The sequence below is a fragment of the Maylandia zebra genome, linkage group LG13 (genome assembly GCF_041146795.1).
Source record: "Maylandia zebra isolate NMK-2024a linkage group LG13, Mzebra_GT3a, whole genome shotgun sequence".
Lineage (NCBI taxonomy): Eukaryota > Metazoa > Chordata > Actinopteri > Cichliformes > Cichlidae > Maylandia > Maylandia zebra.
In genome coordinates this window covers 8,681,089-8,706,904 of record NC_135179.1, presented here as the reverse complement: position 1 = coordinate 8,706,904, position 25,816 = coordinate 8,681,089, and the positions used below count along the sequence as shown (strand labels likewise).

General features: G+C 40.3%; 1 protein-coding gene across 3 annotated transcripts in view; it reads left to right on the top strand.

Moving 5' to 3' along the window:
• Positions 1 to 25,816, top strand: part of peli1b (pellino E3 ubiquitin protein ligase 1b) — a 68,007-nt gene that overhangs the window by 14,982 nt on the left and 27,209 nt on the right. Inside the window, exon 1 of one of the 3 annotated variants that reach the window (XM_004553460.4) lies at positions 646 to 1,066. The exons of 1 other annotated variant lie outside the window; for it this stretch is intronic. The gene's annotated coding sequence lies outside the window, so the exon portion shown is untranslated. Of the gene's footprint in view, positions 1 to 645; positions 1,067 to 25,816 lie in introns of those variants that run through there. One more of the 3 variants, XM_076891481.1, reaches the window with a different exon arrangement.

The window sequence follows — 25,816 nt, the reverse complement described above, 5'->3', positions numbered from 1 at the left end:
GTGTGTGGTGAGTTCATATTTTCACACCAGGAACTAGAGATAATGTCTCTCCTGCTTGTCTCCTGCTTTGCAATCAAAGACAGAGGTTTCTGCACTTTAGTAACTGAGACTAGAGTTCTCTCTAAGTCTGCTATCCATGTTCAGTTGTAATTATTTTTTGTTTAACTTTGACCTAGTGTATAGGTTTATTAATCATAGGACTGAACCTTACTCCTATGTGTAAATTTAACGGGTCTTGCTGCTTATCATAATTTATAACCTCAGCTTTGTGTGAGTAACAAAGTAAATACTCTTTCCTTTTTAAAAAAAAAAGAAAATGGAAAAGCAATGCTACTTGAGCTAAAGGCCGCCCTATCGCCCTTGTTGCCCGTCCAGTTCATATAACTGGATAAATTAACCCAGGATAAATTAACAAGAAATAAATTATCTGCATTCCCAATATCTGTAAACCTGAAATATTGCTATATATATATATATATACATATCTTTAACTTACGCTAATAATTGTGTAAACTGAAAAGCCTGACAGGTCTCGTACAAGTTGGGGGAGGTAAAACTTCAAGTCCCAGGATGCTGTGCGGCGGCGTCACTCTCACTGTCCCCGCCTACAGCGCACGCTCGCAGGCGGAGAACGGGCAGAACGGGTCGGCTCCGTGTTTACGTTGAGATGCTCACAACAAAGGACAGCGCACCGCGGAGAGGCTGTCATTTAAAATAAAGAGAAAGCACCGTGGATATTTTCTCTTACGGTGAGCGTCTGCAATTCACGACTCCTGGAAGGGGAGAGCAAATACCAAAAAACCCTAATCTGCTTCAATTTTATTTATTTTTCCTACGTGATACGCTTTATTATTTTTTTTATTATTATTTTATTTTTTTAAGCAGCTAAGACGCGGAGAAATTAGGACGAAATCTTCTGCCGTTTTTTCCATGTTTTTGTTTTTTTCCTTCTGAGCCGGTGGGACGATAGCTAGCTCCTTAGCCTCTGCAAGTTGGTTGGAAGGCTAAGCAGCTGAGACCGACCGCAGGCTCGGGACAATAAGAGGACCTCATCATTTATATCGCAGTGAGTTCGCAGGCCACCTGACTTTGCTTGATAATTAAAACAGCGGGTGTAGTGCGACAATAGCCATCCTGCTGCCCGCTAATAACTGTCTTTGTTCTGCAAACGGCTCCGGGAATGAACTGCTCCTTCATTAACGCTACTTTACCTCATTTGGTAATGTCCACTCACTCACTCACTTACTCTGCGAGTAAAGTCATGACAGGGAGTGCTGCAGCTGCAGAGCGCTGATCTTTGTCTCTCAGACGCACACACATATGCACCTGTTTTGACTGTGTGTTTATCTAAGTGGAAATCAGAGGCAGCTTCGCTAAGATACAGCTCTCTGCTTGGCATTGGCTGACTGTATCTTTGTGTGCAATGCAGGCTTCAGAGATGCAGGTATTAGTTTACATCCCATCCATCCTGGGTGCTGACCTGTCACAGGGAGGGGTGAGTGAGAAAGGGTACATTGCTTAAGCAAATGCACGGACTCTTTTGCCATTCCCAGAGCTTGATTGCGAGTTAATGACTTCCCCCCTCCTCTCCTTCTCTGTCTCCCATCTCATTTCACCTCTCTGTCTCCCCCCCCTTCTCCTCATCTCTTTTTCTTTTTCCTTTCTGTCTGGTTTGGGTAGCTGGTGTAGATCTCACCACTTCCCTTCCCCTTTCTGGAAATGTCACAGAGAAGAGGGACGTGCATTAACACCATCTGCCCCTGATCTTACTTCCATTGTCTGCCTTTTATTGTGAACTCTAATGAGGAAATGTTGGCAAGTTGTAGCAGCCAGTGCATTTAATTTTGTCACTGAACCAACCCCACAGCTTTTTAAAATTTGTTTCAGAATAGGAAATTCAAATAATTATAAACTGTATAGTTCTATCACATTTTTATTTAATTTAAGCTTAAAAAGAAAGCAGGAAAGTAGGCTTTCAAAGAGTTCTAGCTACAGATGCATGGTGCGAAAAGTGTTGCGTATATAACGTGCTCTGTTGGTATGGAAGCCCGTTTCCGCCACTAAAAAAAAAAAAAAAAGCTAGTATCCATAACTCGAAATTTTGAGTTATTTTCTTGAAATTTCGAGTTATTATCTCGAAATTTCGAGAAATATAACTCGAAATTTCGAGTTACTTTTCTCAAAATTTCGAGTTAGCTCTGCCAATCAAAAATATACGTGAATGAGGTCGCTTTCTTGTTACCCGGAAGCATATGGCGCAGGACCGCGCACTCAAAAACGGATCCCAACAAATTAAAGTATGTTTGCTGATAGTAACACCATGTGATTCAGCTAATAACACAGGGATTTCATCATTTGTGAAGCCAGGCTGAAAACACTCAGCAATCTGTGCATTCACGACTGGATGTAATACCGGTAGCTTAGCTGTAGCATTTGTAGCTGAGGGCTTCAGCTTTCGGGTAACATGGAAATGACGTCATTCACGTAGATTACTGATTGGCAGCGCTAACTCGAAATTTCGAGTTGCTTTTCTCAAAATTTTGAGTTAATATGTCGAAATTTCGAGATAATAACTCGAAATTTCGAGAAAATAACTCGAAATTTTGAGTTATGGATCCTTTTTTTTTTTTTTTTTTTAGTGGCGGAAACGGGCTTCCATACTGTTGCAATCAGTTTTCTGCAAACATATAAGTTGTGCACAGTGTTATTGGGAAATATGGGTTTGTATCAGTGACCAAACACGTCTAGATCTGGTGTCTAGAATCAGACCCTGTATTATGAAGAAGATTTAAACAGTTCTCAGAATATGTCTTCATATTGTAGCAATGCTGATAACCGACCAAGCAGAGCAGCACAGGTTTTTCGACATGTTCACAATAAAGTGTGTAGAAACACTGATGAATGACAAATATTCAACAAGTATTAGGAATTTGAAAGCAAAACAGTTACTGCAGGCATTAAGCTGTTAAAGAACAGTGTCGACTGTTAGTCGTGTAAGTTTATATGCTTTCAATGTCATTGCCAAATAAAGTCTGACTACAATTAAAATTTTGTCCTCCACTGAATTTATGTTAGCGTAATGTTTGCTTTTTCAACTGTGACCTGACAGTAGGGGGACAAGACAAGAACAAACTAAAAAAAAAAGGTTCATATTGGTGAATATCATTTGTAAATCTTTAGTAAACTTTATTATATAAATATATTATTATTACATTATATATGGAATTAAAAGAAACAAGAATTAAAGTTCTCTCAGCTGAGAATTGCTGTCATTTGTTGATGACTTATAGAACTAAAGACTTTTTAACTATCCATGCACCAAAGCCAGAGTGATCTCCAACGAATGGGGATTCTGTTTCCAAGAGCATTGATTGGTCAGTAGGTGGTGATTTTATACTTATCGATCCCCTGAACATAACAGAGGAAAAGGAGCGAACTGCTTTGCAACGCTGAAAATCCAGAGTTAAATCTGATTTCTTATCTCACTAATCCCTAATCCTGCGTCACAGTGCAGACCTGCATAAGAATCCTGCAATTCATCACTGCTATAAATTGTGGAACCTTCAGCTTCTACTGGGCCAGGATTTGTTGTGTAACAGAGGGGAGAGTGCAAGTATTGCATATACACGTTTGCACATTTACATAGGGTGTGTTGGCTACAGGCCCGAGTGTGTGTTCATGTTCTCAGCATGCTTTAGAGTCTCAATTTCAGGAAGGAAATCGGAGCTGTCGGTGTCAGACGGGAGTGCAGCTCTGATGTCTTAATGGAGGTTCAGTGCTGCCTGTATCCTTAGTTACCCAGTCTGTGGGGACACAGGGAGGCCTCACAGTCTCGCCTCGGTCTGGACTGGAAAAAAAAGGAATGAACCCTTTTCATCTAAAATGTTTACGTTTTTTAATTTCAATTAAATATTTAGCATGATTTTGTAGATGAACAGCTTCAGTAGCACCATGAAACTGTGCTAAACACCAACAGAATTACTAATGTGCTTACCCCCTATCGGCCTTTTAAAAGTGGCTTTCAATATTTGAAGAAGAAGTATGAGCAGTTGACTTTATGGCAATTTTGGTAACGCATTTTTGTTTCTGTGAGGGATTTTGGATTCCCGAAGCCTGTTTGCATGATGAAATGTTGTCATTACGAAGCAAATGTTCAGAAATAGTTTTGACAAAACGTCTTTAGTGCGAAGATCAATGATAGTCTTTCACAATTAAAAGGAAAATTCTACATATCTTCCATATTTTTTCTGGGTGTGTTTTGCACTTAATCTGAAAAATACTGCTGCAGGAGATTTGTTACAGTACATTTTTAAAACATAGCAGCACAACATAGCGCTACATTGTTGTATTACTTTGTCAAGACAGCCTGATAAGTAGACTGTCGAAGATAAGTGGACAAATTGAATGAATGCGTTTATGTGAACTGTATAGAAGCCTTTTTATTGCACATTCACTCAGACAAATTAAAGCTGCCAATCATGACAGGATCCTTGCATTGAGTGATTATATTTGAGTTTCAAACCAACCACTCAGCCACTTGCCAAACATCTGTGTGCTGGCACCCTTTTAAACCTTAATGATACAGTGTGCTCGTGCTGAGAGGAGATTTTTTGTGTTTGCAGCGTTCTTTAAGTGTGCACGTGCCTGTGGTGTGTAGTTTTATCAGAGAGGGCCGATGAGCTCAGCGGGTGTAATCGTCGGTACAGCTGAGCGGCAGCTTTCCTCCCGCTGTGTGAGGAGCTTGGCACATTCCGCCCGGTCCGGCTTACACTCCCCTGGGCTGGTAAACAGGCTGAAGTTTGTGCAGGGAGATTACGTCTGTCATGGAAAGTGGGTCAGACAGTGGGCACGATTCTATGGCCTTGTTTCTGCAAGGTAGGGAGTAAAAGAGGAAGGGGAGCGTTAAACCACCAGCCATTTTCCATAGTGTTGCTTTAAAGAGCCTGCGCTTAGGGCGCTTTCCTTTTTTGCCAGAGTCACGGTTAGGTTCTTGTGCGTTTGCTTGCAAGGCAGTCATTTGTTGGTAGGCTGATCTGTTAAGGAGCTGTGAGGATACATGCTCAGTATGTGACTCATTTTAAAAAACAAATGACATTAAACAAGTTAAACCTAAGAAACAAATGGATCATTCCTTCCACTCATTGCAAGTGGTTCATTTCAGATTCAGACAAGCATTTGTATAAATCATATTTATGTGAGCAGCTGCCATAATATGTGCTTGCTTTTTGAGTCCTCATTTTCCTGAGATAGAACCAAGGTAGAGCCACAAATGCCACATATGCAGCTAATGCACCGGGTTAAAATAACCGAGTATCCTTTGAAAAGATTTGGGAGAATGCTGCTTTTGTGGATTGCATTTTGGGCAAGTGAAACCCAACATGAAACTGATTTGCCAGAACATAAAAACCACCTGCCTACTTTGTGCACGTTCTTCTTGTACCACCAAAGCAACTTATCCATTGGGTCATGGACACAGGATCTCTGAATGTTTCCTGCTGTGTCTAACACGGGGGTGTTGGGAGTGGAGCCTTTATTTGGTAGTAGCCGTCCTATTGTTGCTTAGTCGGATTTGGAATCTGGGAATTTAAAGGCCCAGATAAGACTATATAGTCTTTATTGTCTTCCTCAAGTTGGTCCTGTCCAGTTCTTATGGTGTTGCAGGTGGTAATATCCGGATGGGGGAGTGCTTCGCTGTGGGTTAAGGCTCAAGGTTTTTCAGCACATCATTGCATTGTAAAGAGAATATGAATGTTATTCACTTCACCTGGCAGTGGTTTTAATGCTGTGCCTGATTGCTTTATGGTCTCTTGAGTCTTATTGTCTTAACACAAATAAAGATTTTATAGTGAAAGACAACAATTCAAGACATATGGGTACAGCAGCTGAAGAGAGTGCCTGCTTATGTCTTTGCTGACGCCAAGGTGCATGTGATGAGTGCTGTCTGTTTGTTTGTAAGATTAGGCAAAAGCTACAGGGCTCTATTTCGTTAATCTTACTGGAGCAGTGGAAAAGAAATAAATCTTTCTTTAAAATTGCACGAGAGGTGAAGGATAAGAGAAAGAGCTTAGGTTAAGGACGAGCTCGCCCAGTTCCCTTTTAGTTCTTACTACTTTTTTCAGACAATGTTGAGGACACAGTATACTTTTTTTGTTCTATATTTTTCTTACTTTTTATCTTCTACCATTAACCAATTTGTTACTCCATTCCTTTCCCTCACAAAGACCTTTTCTCTTGCTTTAAATACCTAAGTCAGAAAACTGAGGGTAGAGTGGAAACTGAAATACACTGAAGCTTTTTTGGCAGCTTTATTACTCTAAATTCATGAATAGGATCCTTATTTGTAAATGCTGATGGGGGGAAGAAATTCTGTTAATGTTGGGCATTTGCTGATACACTTTAGTAAAAAAAAAAATGCAGGTGTTGTAGATACTCGATGTGCAGTTTGTTACATAAAGACAAGGCCACTACATTTCACGTTTACCAAAGAGGCCGATTCATGGGAGAGCATGACCTTTTGACAGCTCTTATGCCCTGAATGGGCTGGGTTTCTCACCTTTGTGTTGTTGGCATGCCTTTTTGATGATAATGAGCAACACCTCTCCCCACACTCAAACCGCAGCCTGTTGCCACAAGAGCTTTAGTTTCTGTTTACATCACAATAAATTTTCACTTTTTATAGCTGAAACTGAAAGTACTGTTGAGGTTGTGTATATATATATATATATTTTTTTTTAAAGTGAAAGAGAACTTTTGTGCGATTATTAAGATAAAATCTCAGAGGTTTCCTGCTTTGCTATTAGTTCGGACAGGCGACTACAGCTGTTGCTGGTGATATCGGTTGGCACTTTATACTGCTGCACGCACATGCATGCTCATTTTCATATGCACACATGGGCTTGTAATTGTCAACCCCTCCTTTGATCGTGCTTGATCACCATTTCCTGCTTCACTTTTTAACCTTCCTGTCTCAAATGAGCTTGCGTGTGCATCGGACACGCAAACAGTTGAGTGTGTAACTTGTTGATGCTTTGGCCTGAGATTTCTGAGATATGCTATTTAAATAAATAATATATAAAAGTGTTGTACTATTTAAATTTTTGAGCAATGTAAAGTCTTTGTTTTAAATGTCTGGAAAGAGTAGCCAAACTAATACAGCTGAAGCCTGAATGGGGTATTAGGACTAAACGACAGCTCATTTAATTTGGCTGCCTTTCAACCAGGTGCAGCTCAATTAGACCTACACACGCCCTTCCCCTTTCCCTTTCTAGAGAAAACCAACCGGCACCAACACTTTAAGAAATGGATGGTGAACGGAAACATTAACCAACCAAAGGCACGCAACTGATGAGAACGTTTTCCCTGATGGTTGCTGTCTGCTTTAGCTTCTGTGGAAACGGGATGATTGATGCTATATACCTTTATAACATCTGTTTCAAACTACTAATTTACCTTTAAATACAGTAAAATTATTTAACTTAAATGTTTCCATCTTTCTAGTTGCTATAAACATTAATGTAGTCACTGTATAGTTGGTAGGCAAGCACCGTCCTCCATCCTTATTTTATTCCTGCACAGTTAGCATGAAGCACCCACAGTTTCATTGAACATGTACAATGACAATAAGGGCTATTTTTTTCTATTCTCTTCTATTCAGTATTGTTTTTCTAGATAAGAGTGACACATGCTGACCTCAATAACACTGAACTGGATGCAGATGAATCATTTTGAGCTCACAAATCACACACACACTGTTTTCTGCTGTTGTGTGCATTTAAGAAGGTCACATTGGATGCCTCATGCAATCAAAACATGACATGACTATATAAGCATTTGGTGCTGATGATGTGGAGTCTATAAACACCCTGTGAGGACTTAACTTCTTGTGGGGAGAAAAAAACAACTCAGGTCAATGAGTTTGGTTCTTTTATGTTATTTTTTTTAGGCTAGTATAAAAATAAGGAAATGCATTGAAAATCTGTGTTTCTGTATATTTAGTGACTCATTTTAGCATTTTTCCCCACTGTCCTTGAAAATAACGCCATATTACATTGTGGATATCACCATGGTCATAACTTGTAGGTTAAGCTAATCATTTATCCTTGTTCCTTCCTGTCTCATGCTTTCTTTCCCGCCTGGCCAGGTTTGTCCTGGATATCATTCAGCTGCTTTTCTAGTGTGTCTTTTCTCTGGCGGTCGAATGTACTCAGGCTTCACTGTGTTGAATATGGCAGTAGTAGTCCTTGTTCTGCTCTGGGATCGACTGGCTCTGGAAATGTGTAACGCTCTCCATGGCTGCTTAGGGCTGCTTTTACAACTGCAGGACAGGAAGACGGAGTTGATCAGGAAATGCGACTGAATACATGTCTCATTTATTTTTTGTCACAAAATACTTGAATGAAAAAACCGAAAAATATTTAATAATTTCTTTACAACCACGCGTACCTGTAATATCTCAGGTGTCCCTATACAGGAAGTCTGGACCAGGTATCCATTTAAAAGGCCAGAGTTTGTGTTCTGAGAGTATTACTCAAAGTGGGATCAGCTGGCTTACTGGCTTAAACAAAAGGCAAGTTTAAGTGCCAAAGAAAGAAATCACAGGCACATCATAATAAAATTTAATCAAGAGAACTGAGACTGGATATCTAATACTACATTTGGAGAGAGTGATATAAACGTTGCATGGCCAATACAGCCTCACTCCTTTAAAGTCTTTGGGCCATTTTGGCAAAATCAGCTAAAGAACTTCAATTCCAGCAATCCATTCAGAGCTGGCATTGGTCGATCCTCTGATTTTCCCAGTTCTGTACTCCAGTTTACTCACGTACTTTCTATCATATCTTTCCGCTCTTAACTGCAGACATGTCTCAGCTTGGCCTTCATGATTATTTCAAGCACATTTCCTGTTTTTTACAGCTTATCCTTATTTACTGTGAAATTGCACGTTCTTATTTTCTCAATGAATCATTACCTTCATTATAAACTGTTACTATAGATTATTGAATTTAAACAAAGTCATCATCAGTTTAATGGATTTCAGAACTCTGAGTCGTAATATTCATATTATGGCTCCATACTAAACCGCTTGTTTGTGGTTTATAAGTGGCAGGGGCTTGGGGACGTCAGCCCATTTTGACACTCCCTCTTTGCAATCACTGGTTGCACTTAGGGAGTGAAAAGGTGGATATTCTCCTCGCCTTCCACTTCCTGTGTAAGGCTGTATTCGTCTGCCAGTAACTGTTGCTGGGGTCAAGTAACTTCCTAAGATGAGCTTCCCATTGATTGATCAAGAATCATCATTTCATCCATGTAAGGAGCATTCCTTATAGCTTGCCGATACACTGGTTCAGTTTTTGAAGGGTGGACATCCACAAGAGACTTGTGGATGTCCACCCTGTCACCATAAACAGATGGGTGGGTATCTGGCATATTCTTAGCGTACACTTGTGTAAGTCCACACTTAATACGCCCTGCTCCATCTCTAAAGACAGCTTCCACTGTCGTGTAACTGGGCATTTTAACCCTTGTGTGGTGTTCGTATTTTTGTTACTCAGCCAGTGTTCATGGGTCTGGTGGACCCGCTAGAGTTTTGGCTTTCCAAATTAACACTATCAAACAATTTTATGTTAAATTATTCAACAGATGTTTACTTCATCCCAATTACAAGACATATGAACAGCAAACATGGTTAATTTTTTCCCTTTACCTTTGTTAGATCACATTTATGAATTAATGTGCTTCTCGTTTTTCTTTTATATAAAATGTTATAAATAAATCAGTTATAATCAAGTGGAGTGAGTGGAAAGACACAACACATTTACACGTGAAAAAATAATTAATTGTTTAATTTTTCTTTTGAAAAAAACTGAACACGGGTCTCACAGACCCGAACACCATACAAGGGTTAAAGATGTTTTCCTACTCTTCTGTGGTAGCATTCACTTTGTTTCCTCATCTTATCTGTCCCATTGATTCATGTTCTTGGGTTATTGTGCCCTGCCTTTTCAGCTTGTGACACATGTGGCTTGACTCTTATCTTTGTTTCCTCTTGCCCCTTCTGTGGGTTGTTCCTCCGTTTCACTGGCATCTTTCCTTGTTCCAGAATAGAGGGGGTAAACTGGGGTAGGTTTAGGAGCCTAGATAACTTGCTCCCAGTTCAGCCCTTGGCTTCTTGCTCAGGGGCTCCTGGGTTGTGTCCTCATTAAGCCTGCAGCCTATATCAAAGTCTCCCTCCAAAAAACTCCCTTTTGCTCCGTCGCTCATGTCTCGCTTTTTCCTAAGTGTTGCTATCGTCTTCCTTCTGAGCAGGCTTACAGGTTCTCTTCTTCTCCCCGCCTGCCTTTAGCAGTTTTTGCAGATAGGCAGGTCTGGCTTTTGTCTTTGGCGTTCAGGTAGATGTTTTTACTACCGCAAACCGTTCTACACCAGCAGCTGACTCCCTCCTGCTTTTTTGGGTTGTCGTTAAATTAGAAAACAAAACAGAACAGAAAAACACCTAGTTTTCCTCTAGTCTATTCAGACTTCTCAACTCTGCTTTAAAGATCCCTGGTTTATTACAGCAAAATGAGGAAAAGAACTTTAATTCCAGAGTGACGTTCACAGCTGTTTGCCGTTGGTTGATCCTTTGAGGATCCTATTTTTACACTATCCTTTTGAAGTCCTTCCTTTATGATGACACATTCCTTGCCATGAAACCCAGTTCCTTCTGAAACATGGCTTTTTATACTCTTTCTATCATACCCTCCCCCAATCTTTCTTAACTTCAGACCTGTCTACAAACATACCCTCTATGATTATTTTATGCAGACATACTGTTTTTCCACAACTTATCCTGATTCTTTATGAAACTGAAAATTCTCCATTTGCTCAGAGAATTTTAGTCATTCTTTATAAACTTTTACTATAAAACCCTGAATTGTATCTTTGCAGTTACATATTTTTCGGAACTGTGGACCTGGCTTTGAAGTCCTGTATTTGCTGTTTGCGTGCCAGGAGCAAGGCGATATCAGTCCTTTTTGGTAGCAAAGATGCTCAACTTCTGGCACAGTCTAATCTGTATGTGTGGGAAAACCCTGGATGTTGTACAAACATTTACATTATAGACACATGAGGTTTAAAATTTAGAAAAAGTAAACATCTGAAGGATATGAAACATGAGGACATCATGTGTCACCAAACACAAGAGATTCTGATGACCATGAAGATAATGAAGAAAAAACATACTGCACAAACACACAGGTGTCAAAATTTTATATCCATGATTACATTTTGTAGTAAAGGTTTAAGTTTATTACCGTGATGAGTATCCAGGAAATAATGTACTTCAGTGTAATATCCTGTTCTGTAACTGTGATTATGACTGCATGCTTATGCTTGATTCCATGTTTTTATGGCCTGCTTGTATTAAGATGTGAGTACAGAACATCCTTGTTGTACACATGCGTCAGTGTCTGATTGCATGTACCGCACATGCAATCATCCTACATTATATGTCTGCCTCTGTGATCGTGTCATTTTTGCATGTCTAAGACCTTGCGTAGGTTTGTGTCTTGTTACACGTCCACCTACGAGGCTGTTTGTCGTCTGTGTGTATAGTCTGTGTTCTTCCCTCTGAATCTTTAATGAGACTGTAACTCGAACACCAGCCCTCCTATTTCTACCCCTGCCTTCTGTCATCAGTTATCCTCCTCCCGGTGCAGCTCACGGGAAAACCAGACAGTAGACCTTCCCTGAAAACTGAAAAAAGATACCTTAGTTCCACAGTGGACAAAGCAGCACAGGGGCAAACTGTGACAGTAACCATATGACGTTTTTTCTCAACATATTAACATGCAAGCCTGCCCGGCTTTTTTTTATATTTTGTAGCAAAAATGAATTTGTGTTCGGCCCCATATGGAAAAGATATATATAAATCTAATAAAGTTTGTATCTGTCTTGTGTGAAACTTGTATGAAAAGCATAAAAGAGTTAAAACAGATATAAGATCCCTTGAAAAATTATATAAATGAAACTTGTATGTTTTGGATACTTCCTAAAACAATATATGAAAGTAATGAGAAAGTGGCCACTTTCATGAGTAAATTATATAAGCCTTATATGATTCACTATATGAAGTAGGCCACATCTTATGCAAGTCTTTTTAGGTTTTTTCTATTTCTTTTCCATATGGGGTGTTTCAAGGTGTGAATATTTGCTAGATGATTGTAACATGAAGATCTAAAGGTTTCTAGGTATTTGCTAGTGGAAAACCCAGTGCCCTCATAAACTGATGAATTGATAGCACCACAGGAAAACCTGAATAGTAGCTTGTGATGTCAAACATAGCCACATTATGTAGTATGAGAGGGTGAGCAGTTTTAAATTCTTGGGGGTAACTGTGACCGAGGACCTGTCCTGGGGCAACCATATCACCTCAGTTGTACGGAAGGCCCAACAGCGCCTCTACTACCTGAGGAGACTGCGGAGCGCACACATTCCCAGATCTCTGATGTTGAACTTCTACAACTGTGCCATCAGCAGCGTTCTGACGTATGGATTTCTAGTGTGGTTCCCCAGCTGCACCAAGGCCGATCAGCAAGCACTCCAGCGGGTGGTGAAAGAAGCTGGCAGAATTATTGGAACAAGTCTGCCAGAGATCAGTAATATCTTCCCCACTCGCTGTCTGAGGAGGGTGCACAGTATCCTGCGGGACCAACATCACCCTGCGCGCCACCTTTTCCATCTGCTGCCCTCAGGGAGAAGGTACAGGTCTATACAGGCCAGAACATCCAGACTGGCCAACAGCCTGTATCCACAGGCTGTGAGGCTCCTGAACTCTCTGCCCCCCTCTCACGGACAATAACCATATCCAACTTCTTAATAGCAATGAACTGGTCTGCATTGGTGCATCATATCTTTATTCTCTTCCCCCTCCTGCCCCCCCCCCCCTCTTTCTTAAATAGATAACTATCATATCTGATATCATATCTCACAGTACAATAATATTGAATGGGTTGCATTGTTGTATTTTGTCATGTTTCTCAGGTCTTTGTCTGAATTTCTACGAACATTATTGCTAAGGATTGTCTTATTGCATTGGAGTCACACTGGGTTAAATATGTACACTTGGGTTTTAAGGGGTATTTATTATTTTCTTCTTTTTTTTTGGGTTGTATGGAAGCCCCAAACGCAATTTCATTGTTCTTGACAATGACAATAAATAAATAAATACTAAATACTAAATACTACTAGATTTCTACAAATGTCTGGCATTTGCTTGTCTGAAGCTTGTCTTGTATTAGAGGCCTTGAGGTAAAATTCATTTCTTCCATTTGCCAGACAAAATAGGGTTTACTGCTATAGTTTTTGGGAGAATCAAGGCTTATTTTAATTATTCTTAATTTAACACAGCTCAAGGTAGATTTTGGGAAGTCTGATTCACATGGATGTTATTCAGAAAAAAAAACAGGAAAACATGGGAACCACCTCTATTCTTTATTACTCATCCTGAGCTGCTTTTATTTGAGAGTAAAGATGCGGAAAGAAGGAAACACTGGGATGAGCCATGACACATTAGCCATGAGTCAGATTCACCTCTGTTCACAGTGGACTTAGTCTTCTAATATACCTAGCCTCCAGACAGTCCAACGCTGGTGTCCCACATTATAAGACCTTGAGCGGATCTTGTTTCCGTGGGGGCGCTCTTGGATTTTGTGGAGCTGCAGTCCATTGGGGCTTCTGGAGCAACCAATGGTTTGTTTTAATTATTTAATTAAGTTCTCAGCAGGAATTTGATGCCAGAGGGGTTTGACTCCAGTCTCCCATTAGGAATGGTGGGTGTGTGTTGCCATTTTATACTAGGCAGCATTTTTACTTTTGAAGTGAAATATGAGATGCTTTGTAAATGGATGTGCCATGTTCATGGTTAAAATTGGCCAGAGAGGTGTGAGATGTGTTGAGCTTGCAGCAGCATTTATGGGATGCTCCTGCATGTTTCCTTGTAGCTTTGCTTTATACACAGAGCCCCTTGACCTTTGATGCCATCTTCACCATGTTCACATATGCTTTCAGCAACACAGCTCAGGTTTACATTCCTCACCTTGTCCCTAACGTTCAAGTCCCCTTCCTGACCTGCTCCACATATTTCATGCCTGGCTGTTTGTAGCTGATGAGTGCGAGCATTGTTGTGGCAACACTTCCTCGGGTCAAGTGCTTGGCATCCGGCCCAAAGTGGATTATTGTAATCGGCCTTGTTAGCAACTACTCATTTTTTCCGCCATCGTCACAGCTATGGAAGATCCTCTTAAAAGTAGCTCGACGTGGCTTAATATTAGCCACTACAGTGTCTATGTAGACTCACTGTTTGAGTAACACCACATGGGAAATTGGTCTGCTTTGTGTAGAAGTTTATAAGGTCTCTGGTATAAGCTAATGGTTACTCCAGAAAGCCCAAACACCACAGAAAATGGATGTCTTCTAATATGTTTCCATAAAAAGGGAGGAAATTTAACTCTACCTCACATACAAAATGACAGATGGGCTGAAGCTAATTATTTTTTTATTTGCCATACTAGAGAGCATATGTGCACCATCCTGAGCTAGTCGTGTATGTCTGCTGCTTATTCACATTTACTTTAATGGTCTTTGGCTGAGTCTCCCTTCTTGTGTAAATCACAATTCTGCTCAGCTTTCATGATTAAGACAAACAAAACCAAATGAGATCCAGTGAAGTCATATATTTTGCAGCAGTCAGTTACAATAAACTGATATATGAATCTGAATATTCAGTTTTTGGTACCGGGAGCTTTTTTGGTTTTTGTTCGTCTTCCAATTGGTATTTATGGATGACACCTGGGTGGGCTTTTGTTGCATGCATGTAAACAGTGCATATGTAAATTAAAAGAGGGATACAGTGGCCAAAATAGTCTCAAACCCATCTGCTGTCAGTAGATGATAAATGGCCTTTTTACAAAATTAATGAGCATTTGTATTTGGGCTATAAAGAACAGGAAGTCGTGGCCTACTTATTAATTATCCAGATATACACTGGCAATATTGAAAAGCAGGAAACACTGGTCTGATACATTAGGTGATAGCTGATGGGATTCTATTGATTGGGTAGTGATTAAATTATCCTCATGATGAGATGACGAGTAGACTTGCAAGCTTGAGGAGGAATTCACAATTACCCTGCAGTAAAACCTAGATCCTGGATTTTTTTTCTCTTTTGTTTTGAATTTCTTTAAATTTGTCTCTCTTTCAACGTTGGACTGCAAAGTCGAGGTTCACTGATAAATTTCCCAACCAGGCAGGATCAATTCAACATTTCAGTTTAAACCAGATGAACTAAAATGAGTCAAAAGACTTAAAATAATTTAGCTTGTGGGAATAACATCATATTATTTGATCTGGGCACACAACCACATGCAAACTTTTTGGTCTAGGTGTAAAATATGAGCTTTTAGACACCAGTTGACTGGACCACAACAAAAGACGATCATTTTTGGGTAACTGCCCTGTCTTTTGAGAAGCAGAACTAATATACAGAAAGAACATGTATAATTTGGACAAATTACAACTTATTGAGTTAAATTCATAGGAAAGAGACCACCAAAACTAAAAATGAAACAGAGGAGCTGTCCATGGATTTGCCCAATATATCTGTACAAAGAGTTTTGTAGTGTGTGCAGTATAAAGTTATAGTGTGTTGAGTTTCTGTTAAAGTGTGTTTTAGCTTCATTATTAGAAGTTAAACCTGGAGGTTAACTGAACTTGCCACCCTTTGTCTCCAGTTTCCTCTGAGCTGGACAGACTCGCTGTCTGCCTTACTGTGCCCACTGTTTTTTATCTTCTCCCTGTCGAGCAGCGTCATGGGGCTCATGTGATCCTAGCCTGACACTATGTGTTCATCCATCATGGTGTAAATACTGGACCACACACAGACGCACACTGGAGAGCACCTCCAGGGACCCCTGAACACGATAAGTGTGTGCCTGTCTGTGAGAGAGCAGGGAATTGGGACTTCCTGTGTGCATCGACACACTGGCTCGGTGTAAATCACTTTCAAGCAGGCCGAGCTGCAGGCATGTCTAATCCCAACAGAAATGATCCTATGGTCCTGTGAGGTCCTGTATTTCTTTAGCCTCAGAATAACATTGAAATTAAAATACATTTAAACCACTCCCAGCCATACAAACAGTAATTTTATTTCAGTTTTATTGCTGAAACTACCACTCAGCAGCACGTGTTAGGAATTCCCACTTTGACTGCTATTGATAATGCCGTCTTATCTCTGTGTGTACACCCAGCTGAGCTGTAGGTGATGTAATTCACACTACACTAATTTTCTGTAGCATTGCATCAGCCGTGAATTTCCCAGACACAAGGTCGTCTTGGATTATAGTTTCTCTGGATGGAAATAACTCTCATGTACTCTTTGGGGGTTTATTTTATGACCAGAAAAAATCTGTTTGATTAGAAATAAGTTTAATAGATAGAGAAATGGACTGATGATGAGCTAATTGTGAACATAAAAAATCTTTACATTAACTGTAAGAATTTAAATTTTACATTGTAGGAGGTGTTGTAGCCCTATTTCTTAAATCCAAGTCACACCACTGAAGGAGAGTGTGAGCAGCACGGAAAATTAATGCTTGGCATTTGCCAAGCGCAGGCAGATTTTGAGATTTTGTCTCGAAGCATCATCCAGTCAGTTTGGACAATAACCAGCGGTCCTCTGGAACATCTCTCCACTCTGTAAAAAATTTACTACTTTTGAGCAAGACTCTTCGTTACTCATAACATTTCAAAGCCTTCAATGTTCTGTTTTACATGTGGTCAGTCGTGCATGTTCTGAGAAAGCAGCGAGTAGAGATGTGCCAGTTAATGTACATGTTTGTATTGAACCATTAAGCTTATCTCACCTTTAGATAACAGTTAATAAGATAAAGTATTCAGAATGCATCTACAATTTGACTTGTGGGGGTTTTTTTTGTTTATTTTTAATAACACTCACCAGACAGGTTATTAGGTCCACCTGTCTAGTAGCAGGTTGGACTCTTTTGTCTTCACAGCTGCCTTAATTCTTCATGGAATTGATTTAGTAAGGTGCCAGAAAGGTGGACCATTTTGAATTTGATTTTGGCTTCGTGAAATGGTGAGGCATCCTGCTGGAAGCAGCCATGAGAAGATGGGTTTGGCATTTAAATGATGCTTAGTTGGTATTAAGGAGCCCAAAGTGTACTACGCCACCACCTGCAGCCTGAATTGTTGATGTTGGGTGGCTGTAGGTCATGAGGTAGAGCAAGTCTACTGATTGGAAGGTTAGAGGTTCAATCCCTGGTTCCTCCAGTCTGCATGCCAAGTATTTTTGGGCAAGATACTAACCCCAAGTTGCTCTCCAATACATACATCGGAGTATTAATGTCTATGAATGTTAGTTAGGAAGCAGTAAAAAGCTTAGAAGAAAGTGCTTGTGTGAATGGGTGTGATTGGGTGAATGTGGCATGTTGTATAGAGTGCTTTGAGTACTCCGAGAGAGTAGAAAAGCGCTATCATGTTGTTTGTGCCAAATTCTGACCCAACCATAGAAACTGAAATGTGTGAACTGTAGCCTCAGTTTCCTGTTCTTAGCTGACCGGAGTGGTTTTGCTTCAACATTTAATGTGTGTTTTGTGTTCAGAGATGCTCTTCTTCATGCCCTGGTTGTAACAAGTGGTTATTTGAGTTTCTGCCAGCTTGAAGCAGTTTGGGCATTCTCCTCTGGCCTCTGGCATCAGCGAGGCATTTTCACCCAGAGAACTGCTGCTCACTGGATATTTTCTCTTTTTTTGGACATTTTCTATAAATGTCCAAAAACCCTAGAGATGGTTGTGTGGGAAAATCCCAGTAGATCAGCAGCTTCTAAAATACTCGGATGCCATCTGGCATTAACGACCAATCATCTTTCCTCATTATTGTGATGCCCGGTTTGAACTCCAACGGGACAATGACTTTTGAAAATGACTATGTGTCTAAATGAACTGAATTGCTGCCATGTGATTGGCTGAATAGATTTTTTTTTTTATCAGCAGGTGTACCTAAGGAAGTGTCTGGTGAGTGTGTGTCTATTCCTGATACAGTATTAACTGAGGGGCCCAGTTTAATTAAATTGGGATCATTTTGAATTGTGAATTGTGCAGAGCTACTCTAGTCCAAAAAGCATGGCGCTGGACTGAGGACTCTTAAGTGTAGACATAAGTGGAAGGCCACTCCTGAGAACAAACAGTGTACACCTTTCACAGAGTCCATTTCCGTGCCATGTCCCGGGTGACTTCCTTAGAGTTCTCCTCCTCTTTCCTTTCTTTTCATGTCCTGTAATGTTAACACCAGCTGTTCATGTCCATCGATCTAACCATGCTGACAAAGGAAAACACAGACAGAAAGAAAAGAGAGAGAATCTATCATCACGTTTGCTCACCCTCCTGCTTCCCAGATCACTTTCTGAATCATCGAGCATCTAATCTTCCCAGTGTGCAAACTAATCTTCCTCAACTGACCCACCCGTGCAGCTATGCACACTGAAGAGTAGACCCCGAAAACAAGCCTGCGCCCACACAAATGCATTTCACTTCACACAAACGCTCACAGTGGATTAGAAAATTCCCACACACAACCTCCCACACCCAAACGGAACTCTCCAAAATACTTAACCATAATTTGTAGGGTTAACACATGATTTGACTTGTTATTGGGTCTTGTTAGGATGAAACTGGTTTTTTAAGACCAACAGCACTTACGAGGATGAGGTTTATGGTCAAGACTCTGCAGTCCTCCTTTTTTTTTCTACGGTCGTAAAAGCTCCAGCATGATGTGCTGGATAATGCTCTGTTTTAGTCACCATTTGGAAAAACAATGAAAGACATTCCAAGAACCTGCAGGAAGCCTTTCATCTCAAGCTCTTTCCTTCTTTAAAAGCCATAAAGAGACGACTGATGTCAAGACCCGTGAGGCTTTTTTATTGTTATGTTTACACCGCCATCTGCATCAAACTTGTTCTTTCACATTTGGTTGTAATTTGTTTGTGGGCGTCAGCGTTTGGATTATTAGCACTTTGACCTGATGCTGCAAAGATTAATCGTGTGACGGGTTAGTTGCAGAAAAGGCCTTCTCACTGCTCTTTGGATGTGAAAAGGCTGAGCTAATAATTTATTCAAACAAACATCTTGTCGGCTCTCGTTAAAGGTAAAGAGGCAGAAATTATTCTCATCAGCTCACTGAAAGTTAGACTCATTCTGGTCTCCCTGATCAGCTGCAATCCTTGTGTTTTTATTCTTTTTTTAAAACCTTTTTTAATTAGAAATCATAATCTGGCAGACAGCTAACATTTTGAGTCGGCTGAGAAATTGGCTCTTCCATCAACCAGCTGGTGTTTGAGGTTTGTGATTTGAGCCATCTGACTCCTCCCCCACATCGAGATTCTTCTAGGAAAATAAAAATCACAGTTGTTCTCTTTTTTTCTTATGCTTTGTTTAATAGGTGTTTTTACCTAATTGTAAATGTTTAACCCGACCCTTGAAGTCTACAGTGGCTGCTTTGTAGTACACAAGAAGGTTCTACACTAAAGCCCCTTAAGTTGCTTTCTTAAGACAAAATATTGCTGCCATTGTGTCAGCAAAGGTTTCCCATTTTACAACGTTTGTATCAATTTTTGTTATTCTGTCATATTTTAGGACAACTTAAAATGACTGAGTTAAAATACTTCATAAACTTGTCCTTAAAGTAATATTTTTGAAGAAATATGTTATTTCTCTTAATAAGATTAACTCAATGATTATGTCATCATATAGAAAATAACTGACAGATCAGTGAGAGGAGATGGTAGAACCATGCTTCGTCTTGCCCAAGTTGCCCACCTTATTCCCTTATAGGGTGCTGGAACACCCTCAAAGTGTATAAATCCCTTTTGTGGGAAGCATTTAAGGCCAAATACTCCTCTCGGTTTGGAAATATGAATTTCAGGCCCCGTGATGGCTGGTGCAGGCCGTCACCGTAGTTACATATAAGATTTACATTTGCACTTCACTCGAGTGAATAATGTTATGACAGAAATGTGCTTCTGCACTTTGGATAGTAGCAGGAATTACATTTCAAATTTGCAGCTATGAGCGAGGGGCTTTGACCACAGCAGCAATAACCTCCTCTCTGTGAAGGTCATTCCTCAAGGCCACGAGCTTCTGCACTCAGATTTGTTTTCGCTGCTCTGCTGAGCTCAAGAAGCTTACCCTGGTTTCCATACAGAACGCAGGTTAGGCAGATTGGGAGTGTGACGGGGACAAAGAGTTTTGTTTTTCACATTCTTGGTGGTGTGAGATGATTAGCCACTGGATGAGGATACAAAGATTTTAATTCACTTTAGAAAAAGCACAATGAATATTTATAAACTTCCTTTGTGCTCTATCTTGATGGTATCCTTAAATCTGTACTAAAGAAGGTTACTTGTGCAGGGAAAAGAAATCATTTCTATATGAGAATTTAGAGGCATCTAAAAAACAGTAAAAAAAACTGCTCATGCATTCGACCATTTTTTGGTTGATGGGAACCCTCTTTGGTTTTGCTGCACTGTAACCATCTTTGATGTTCAGGCTGGTACCTAGAAATACGGCACAGTGGGTGGGAGCAGGTGTCTTACTGACATTACCATAAACCAACACTTGTACCAATAAAGTATTTTTGTAAATTCAGTTGGAAAGTAGGACAACACCCACTGTATCTCTGAAGTAGCTCAGAATATCGTGATGTTTTTCATTTGCTGTGGGTTTCTGATATTTCACTTGTAAGCATCACGGTTTCAAGAGCTTTCACCTGTGACATAAAAAGGTTTCAGCACAGATTGCAATCAGAGCTAAAACGTTTGTCACAGCACGGCTGTCCTTCAGCACCACCGAGTATCTCTCTTGCTGCTCTACATTGCCGTGTTCTCTGTTTACAACAGTTTTTTCACCTTTCTATTGCAGTAAGTAGACTAAATAAGTCTGCTCAGTAGGGCTGTTCAATATAACGATATATATCGGATGACGATATAAAAACGTCTATCCTTCATTTTACGCTATTGTTTGTTTCGTGGTGTCGCAAAAGAAACTGTTTACGGCAATATTTTTTTCGTCGTTTTGATGGTCACTGTAGTGGCTATATTAATTTCTTAAAGTTCTCTCTTTCTCTTATATTTAATATAACCACACTACGGACGGACAAGCGCCTGTTTTTATGCGTTGTCGTTAGCAACAACGACACCATCGCGTGTCCGCTTGTTTATGTTCCACATAAACCTTTCACAATAAAGCTCAAGATCCTGTTGAGACTTTTCAAAATAAACTGAATCACGTGAAAGAGCAGATTATTTACGGATGAGAATTAAAAAAGAGCCGCCAGGTGCTAAAAAATAAACCTTAGACTCAAACGTTAGAACAGGCTTTTCCCTGCAGCACGCCGTGTAATAAATACTCACAAAGAAAACGGTGGCCGTTACAACTTATGTCTAAAAATGTATAGTTTTATGCATCGGTTAAAACACTTGACTCCAGCTACACGACGCGCAGCTGGAAACACTTCCCGCAAGTCGAGCTGCACGAGATTCACAGAATTTACAGAAAATGTTACATTTTTGTGATTTATATCGTTATCGGGATGATAGAATTCTTATATCGGGATATGAGATTTTGGTCATATCGCACAGCCCTACTGCTCAGAGTTAAGGGGCAATCATAAATAACTGATTGATCAATCCTTTTAAGCACTAAAATGAAGACTTTTGGATATTTTGCTTGAGCAGCGACGTTTGCATTTAAGAAAACGTCTCACCTCTCCCTACTCTGTCTTATTTGTTTCCAGCTGCTTGTGTGCAGATTCAGCAGTTTCTCTAACCATACTCCACCGACTGACAGTACAGTAGTGCACATCATGTTATGTGTCTATTTTTCTGACTGCAGATGTGACTCTGGGTTCTTTGAATGCAGAGTTGACTTTGGCACTGTTGTCTTGAACTTAGCACCTTTCTGTAAAGTGAGCTCTGGGCTCGAGATGCAGGAAAATTCAGTTCACACTAGCGCGATGCATTAGAATTTCTGATTTTATGCACACATGATGGAAAGAAGTTAAAGCCCCCCTCATGTCGCTGCTTCTCGGCCCGATGGCGGAGGGAGAGATTCTGTTTTTTAAAAAGCTGCGAGCTTTTGAAGCGCACGTGATTCTGCTGCTCAGCACGAAACAGCTGGGGAGCTCAAAGCTCCTCGCTTGCACGCCACTCATAGGAAACATGAAAGGTGTGAGATGCCTAAAAGCCTCAGCGTTTGAGGATGTGGTGAGAGCCAGTAATACTGGGATGATTAGGCATATGATGACCTTCGTCACAAAGAGCTTTGATTAAGATCACAGGAGCCACAAGTGATGAGATGAGCTTATTTCTTTCCTCACGTAGAATTCTCGTTTTTACACAGAAGCCCAAACTAACAAAACAACAGTTACCTATTTTCAGCCTGCATTGGATTATATTTACTGTTAAGCAAGCAGGCAGAATACCCGGGCAGTTTGTGTGTTTTCAAGAACAGTAATATGAGGTGGATTTTATTTCAGAGACTCAGTTATTAAAAAATTTAGCATCGCCATACACTGTGTTGGATTATAGTAGCATCAAATGCAGCTTTCATCTTTGCTATTAAGATGAAGGGGAAGTAAAAAAAAATTGAATTTGCTAAAACTGGAATTTAAAGATCTCCTCTCTAATTCTGTACAATTTCACACTAAAAAACCGACAAAGTCCAGGTTATCTTTTCACAAAGCAACAGGTATTTCATATTAAATACCTCATCTAGTCCAAAAGAGCTAAAACATGCCATCCCCTTTGACTCTGTACCAGACATCTGTGATTATTTATTGATCGGATGACCCACTTTGCCAGGAGGATTTCATTACCGCTTTCCAGTAATGAAGATGCTGCACTGTAGGAGGTCCTGGTTTTCTTTCCTTCCTAATCAATCTTAGGTGTCCAAAGTCCTTCTTTAGTCTTTCTGTGTCCTCTTGAGCATCTTTTCTTGACAAATCTTGCTAATGTATAGTCAGGACCTCCACCTAAAACATACGCTCAAACAATAACATGCCTTCATTTGGGTTTTTAGATTAGATAATAGAATAACACTGCACTTTTAGCTTCTATATTGAAGTCTGTCTCTGTTGGGATTTCATTAGGGCTGCATGTAGGAATTGTGGCACCAAAGTAGGAATTTAAATCACTTAAAAATGTCACTAATATGTAGATAAGTGTCCGTTTTGGGAGGTGTTTTCACATGAGCCAAGCTGAAGGCCTTAGGCCAGCAGCTCATGCATATCAGGACCTGCCTTCTCACTCAGTCATGCACTAGACTTTGCGGAGTAGTTAAGGGATTTCCTGCATACAGAGCCAAAGAAAAGTCATTGGAACTGTAATAAGATTATTTTCTTAAACCATTCCATTAAACTGGGGTCCATTTACTCTATCTAATAGACAGTTTTATTTACCAAGTGGTCAGCAATAGCTGTTCCTGAAGCAGGAACGACCCTGTTAGTTCTATTTTCTGACCTATTTCAGGTTCCTGACCTGCCAGCCGAGAAACACGCTGCCTCTGTAGTTATGTTGTTTGTTTCAACAAAGCTGTGCTTTGTGATCCTGAAAGTGTGTCAGCCTTTAACTTACCATAACACAACCCTTTTTAAGAACTGCACACATTTTAACTCAACATGAAAGCATTGTGCTGGATTCAAATCCTGCAGAGATCTCTGTTAAGTGTGTGGCGTGGGGGGCTGATGCAAGCTCGGTTTCACTGGGCACGGCTCTGTGTTGCTCAATGGCATACACTAAATAGCACAGTTTGACATGTTGCACTGTTGCTAAGTTGGCGATGCATTAAAAAGAAGAAGTACAGCTGCTATCCTGCATGCAAATATGAAAAATTTGGTGTGTGTTCATCATGTGTTGAGCTCTTTTGGAAGCCAGTGAGAATAGCAGGTGCCTTCATGAAGTAAACTTTTCAGAAGGCTTTTGATTTTGAGGGTTCTGTTCTCGCTGTCAGCAGCTCACCGTTACAAGCAGTGACCTCGGCCAGCAAAGTCAGCCTTTCTGAGATATGGCCCTATTGTTGTAGGACTGTGTCTCGGTCGCTAAGCAGCACTTGGCATGCAGCCACACGGAGCTCTATGTCATGAAGCTGCAGAGGCCGAGAGCTTAGTCAGACACACATTAAAAAAATTATATACACGCCCATGCAGTGTATGCAACGTATGTGTACAGGGGACGTCCTTTTTAAACAGTTTGCTCCCCCTCAGCTCCTCCAGTTTATGGATATTATTAGTCCGTAATACAAAATGCATTTATTTTCCTCAGAAAGATGATTCTTTAAGCAAATGATGTGGGCAGATTAACAAATTGTTTAAACCAAATTAAAGCAGAGAAGAGCTGCCAGAAAATGAATCCGCAGCACTCTTTATCGTTGCCCAGTTTTTTTCTTGAGTGAAAGCACCCATTTGTTTTTAAAGACATGTAAAGTGAGTATGTGAAGATGCCAGCAGTGACAAAATATTAGATTTGCAGAGTTTTTGTCTGTAGAGCAAATGATTAATCTATTAGCCAGAAAATAACTTTCAGATTAAATGATTGTGTTTGTTCGTTATGGTCCACTTTGCTGTCCATTTAGTGTAGCTTTGTTTGAACATGGCTGAGTCCATAAATGTGCATCCAGCACCGCAAATCCCACCTCACTTTTCACCATTACCTCGGTCGTGTTTTAAGAAAAAAACAGAATGCGCAGTTTTTGTTCCTGAAGAGGCAGCTACTGGTTTTTCTGAGCTGAGACAGAAAGATCAACACCCTGGAGCCGCTTCCAGTAATGAAACCCACAGCATCCTGACCTGTTTTTGCTTTGTTTTCAACGTCTAGATCCATTGGAAAAAAATCAATTCCCAGTGAGTCAGCCAACAGTTTGCTCAGCACTGCTGATTGTGCAAACGTGTGTGTGTGTGTGTGTGTGTGTGTGTGTGTGTGTGTGTGTGTGTGTTTTTGTACAGTAAGACGTGTGTTTTCATGTGTGCTGATAATTCAGAGTCGAGGTTTAGGGTTAGTGGGTTTAACCTCTTCTGTAAGAGGAGCATGTGGGCTGCATCTAGTTTCACAGTAGTGTCTAGTGTCGGGATAAGCTGAGAGGATTCACTGCTCTTTTCAGCACCTGCTGAACTCTGCTCTTCAAGTGTCAGCAATGCCACAACAGTTCTGGCTAATCTAAGTAAGTCATAATCTTTCTGATGGGGTGAAATGACGTGCCTGATCATCTGATATTGTCTACTCTGAACCAGATACAGCACGTTGGAATTTTTGTGAATCTTCCACAGAGATCTGTGAGCACACAGTCGTCACCAGTTGTCTTTTTTATTACCAAGTTCTCAGTCAAATACAATAATCAGCTAATCTGACACTGTGACCATTGTATCAGATAAAAATAATGTGTAGTCCCAGCTTGGTACCAGATGTACTAACACTGAATATCGCTGCGCTGTCTGTGTCTAGTAACAATAGTTTTCAAATCCCAAAAAGTTGATTCTGTTCATCTGGACGTAGCGTTTTCAGTGGGAGAAACGTTTCGTTACTCATCCAAGTGACTTCTTCAGTCTCAGCTGACTGCAGGTTTTCCCAATCTTATAAACAGTACATTTACATAATGACTGAAACCAGCACCACTGAAGGAACAATGGGCTGTGAGAGCAGTTCCTTGCTCATTAATATGCAAATGCTCGTGACCATTGATCAACAACCACTGATCAAAGCTCATTGATCAAAGAC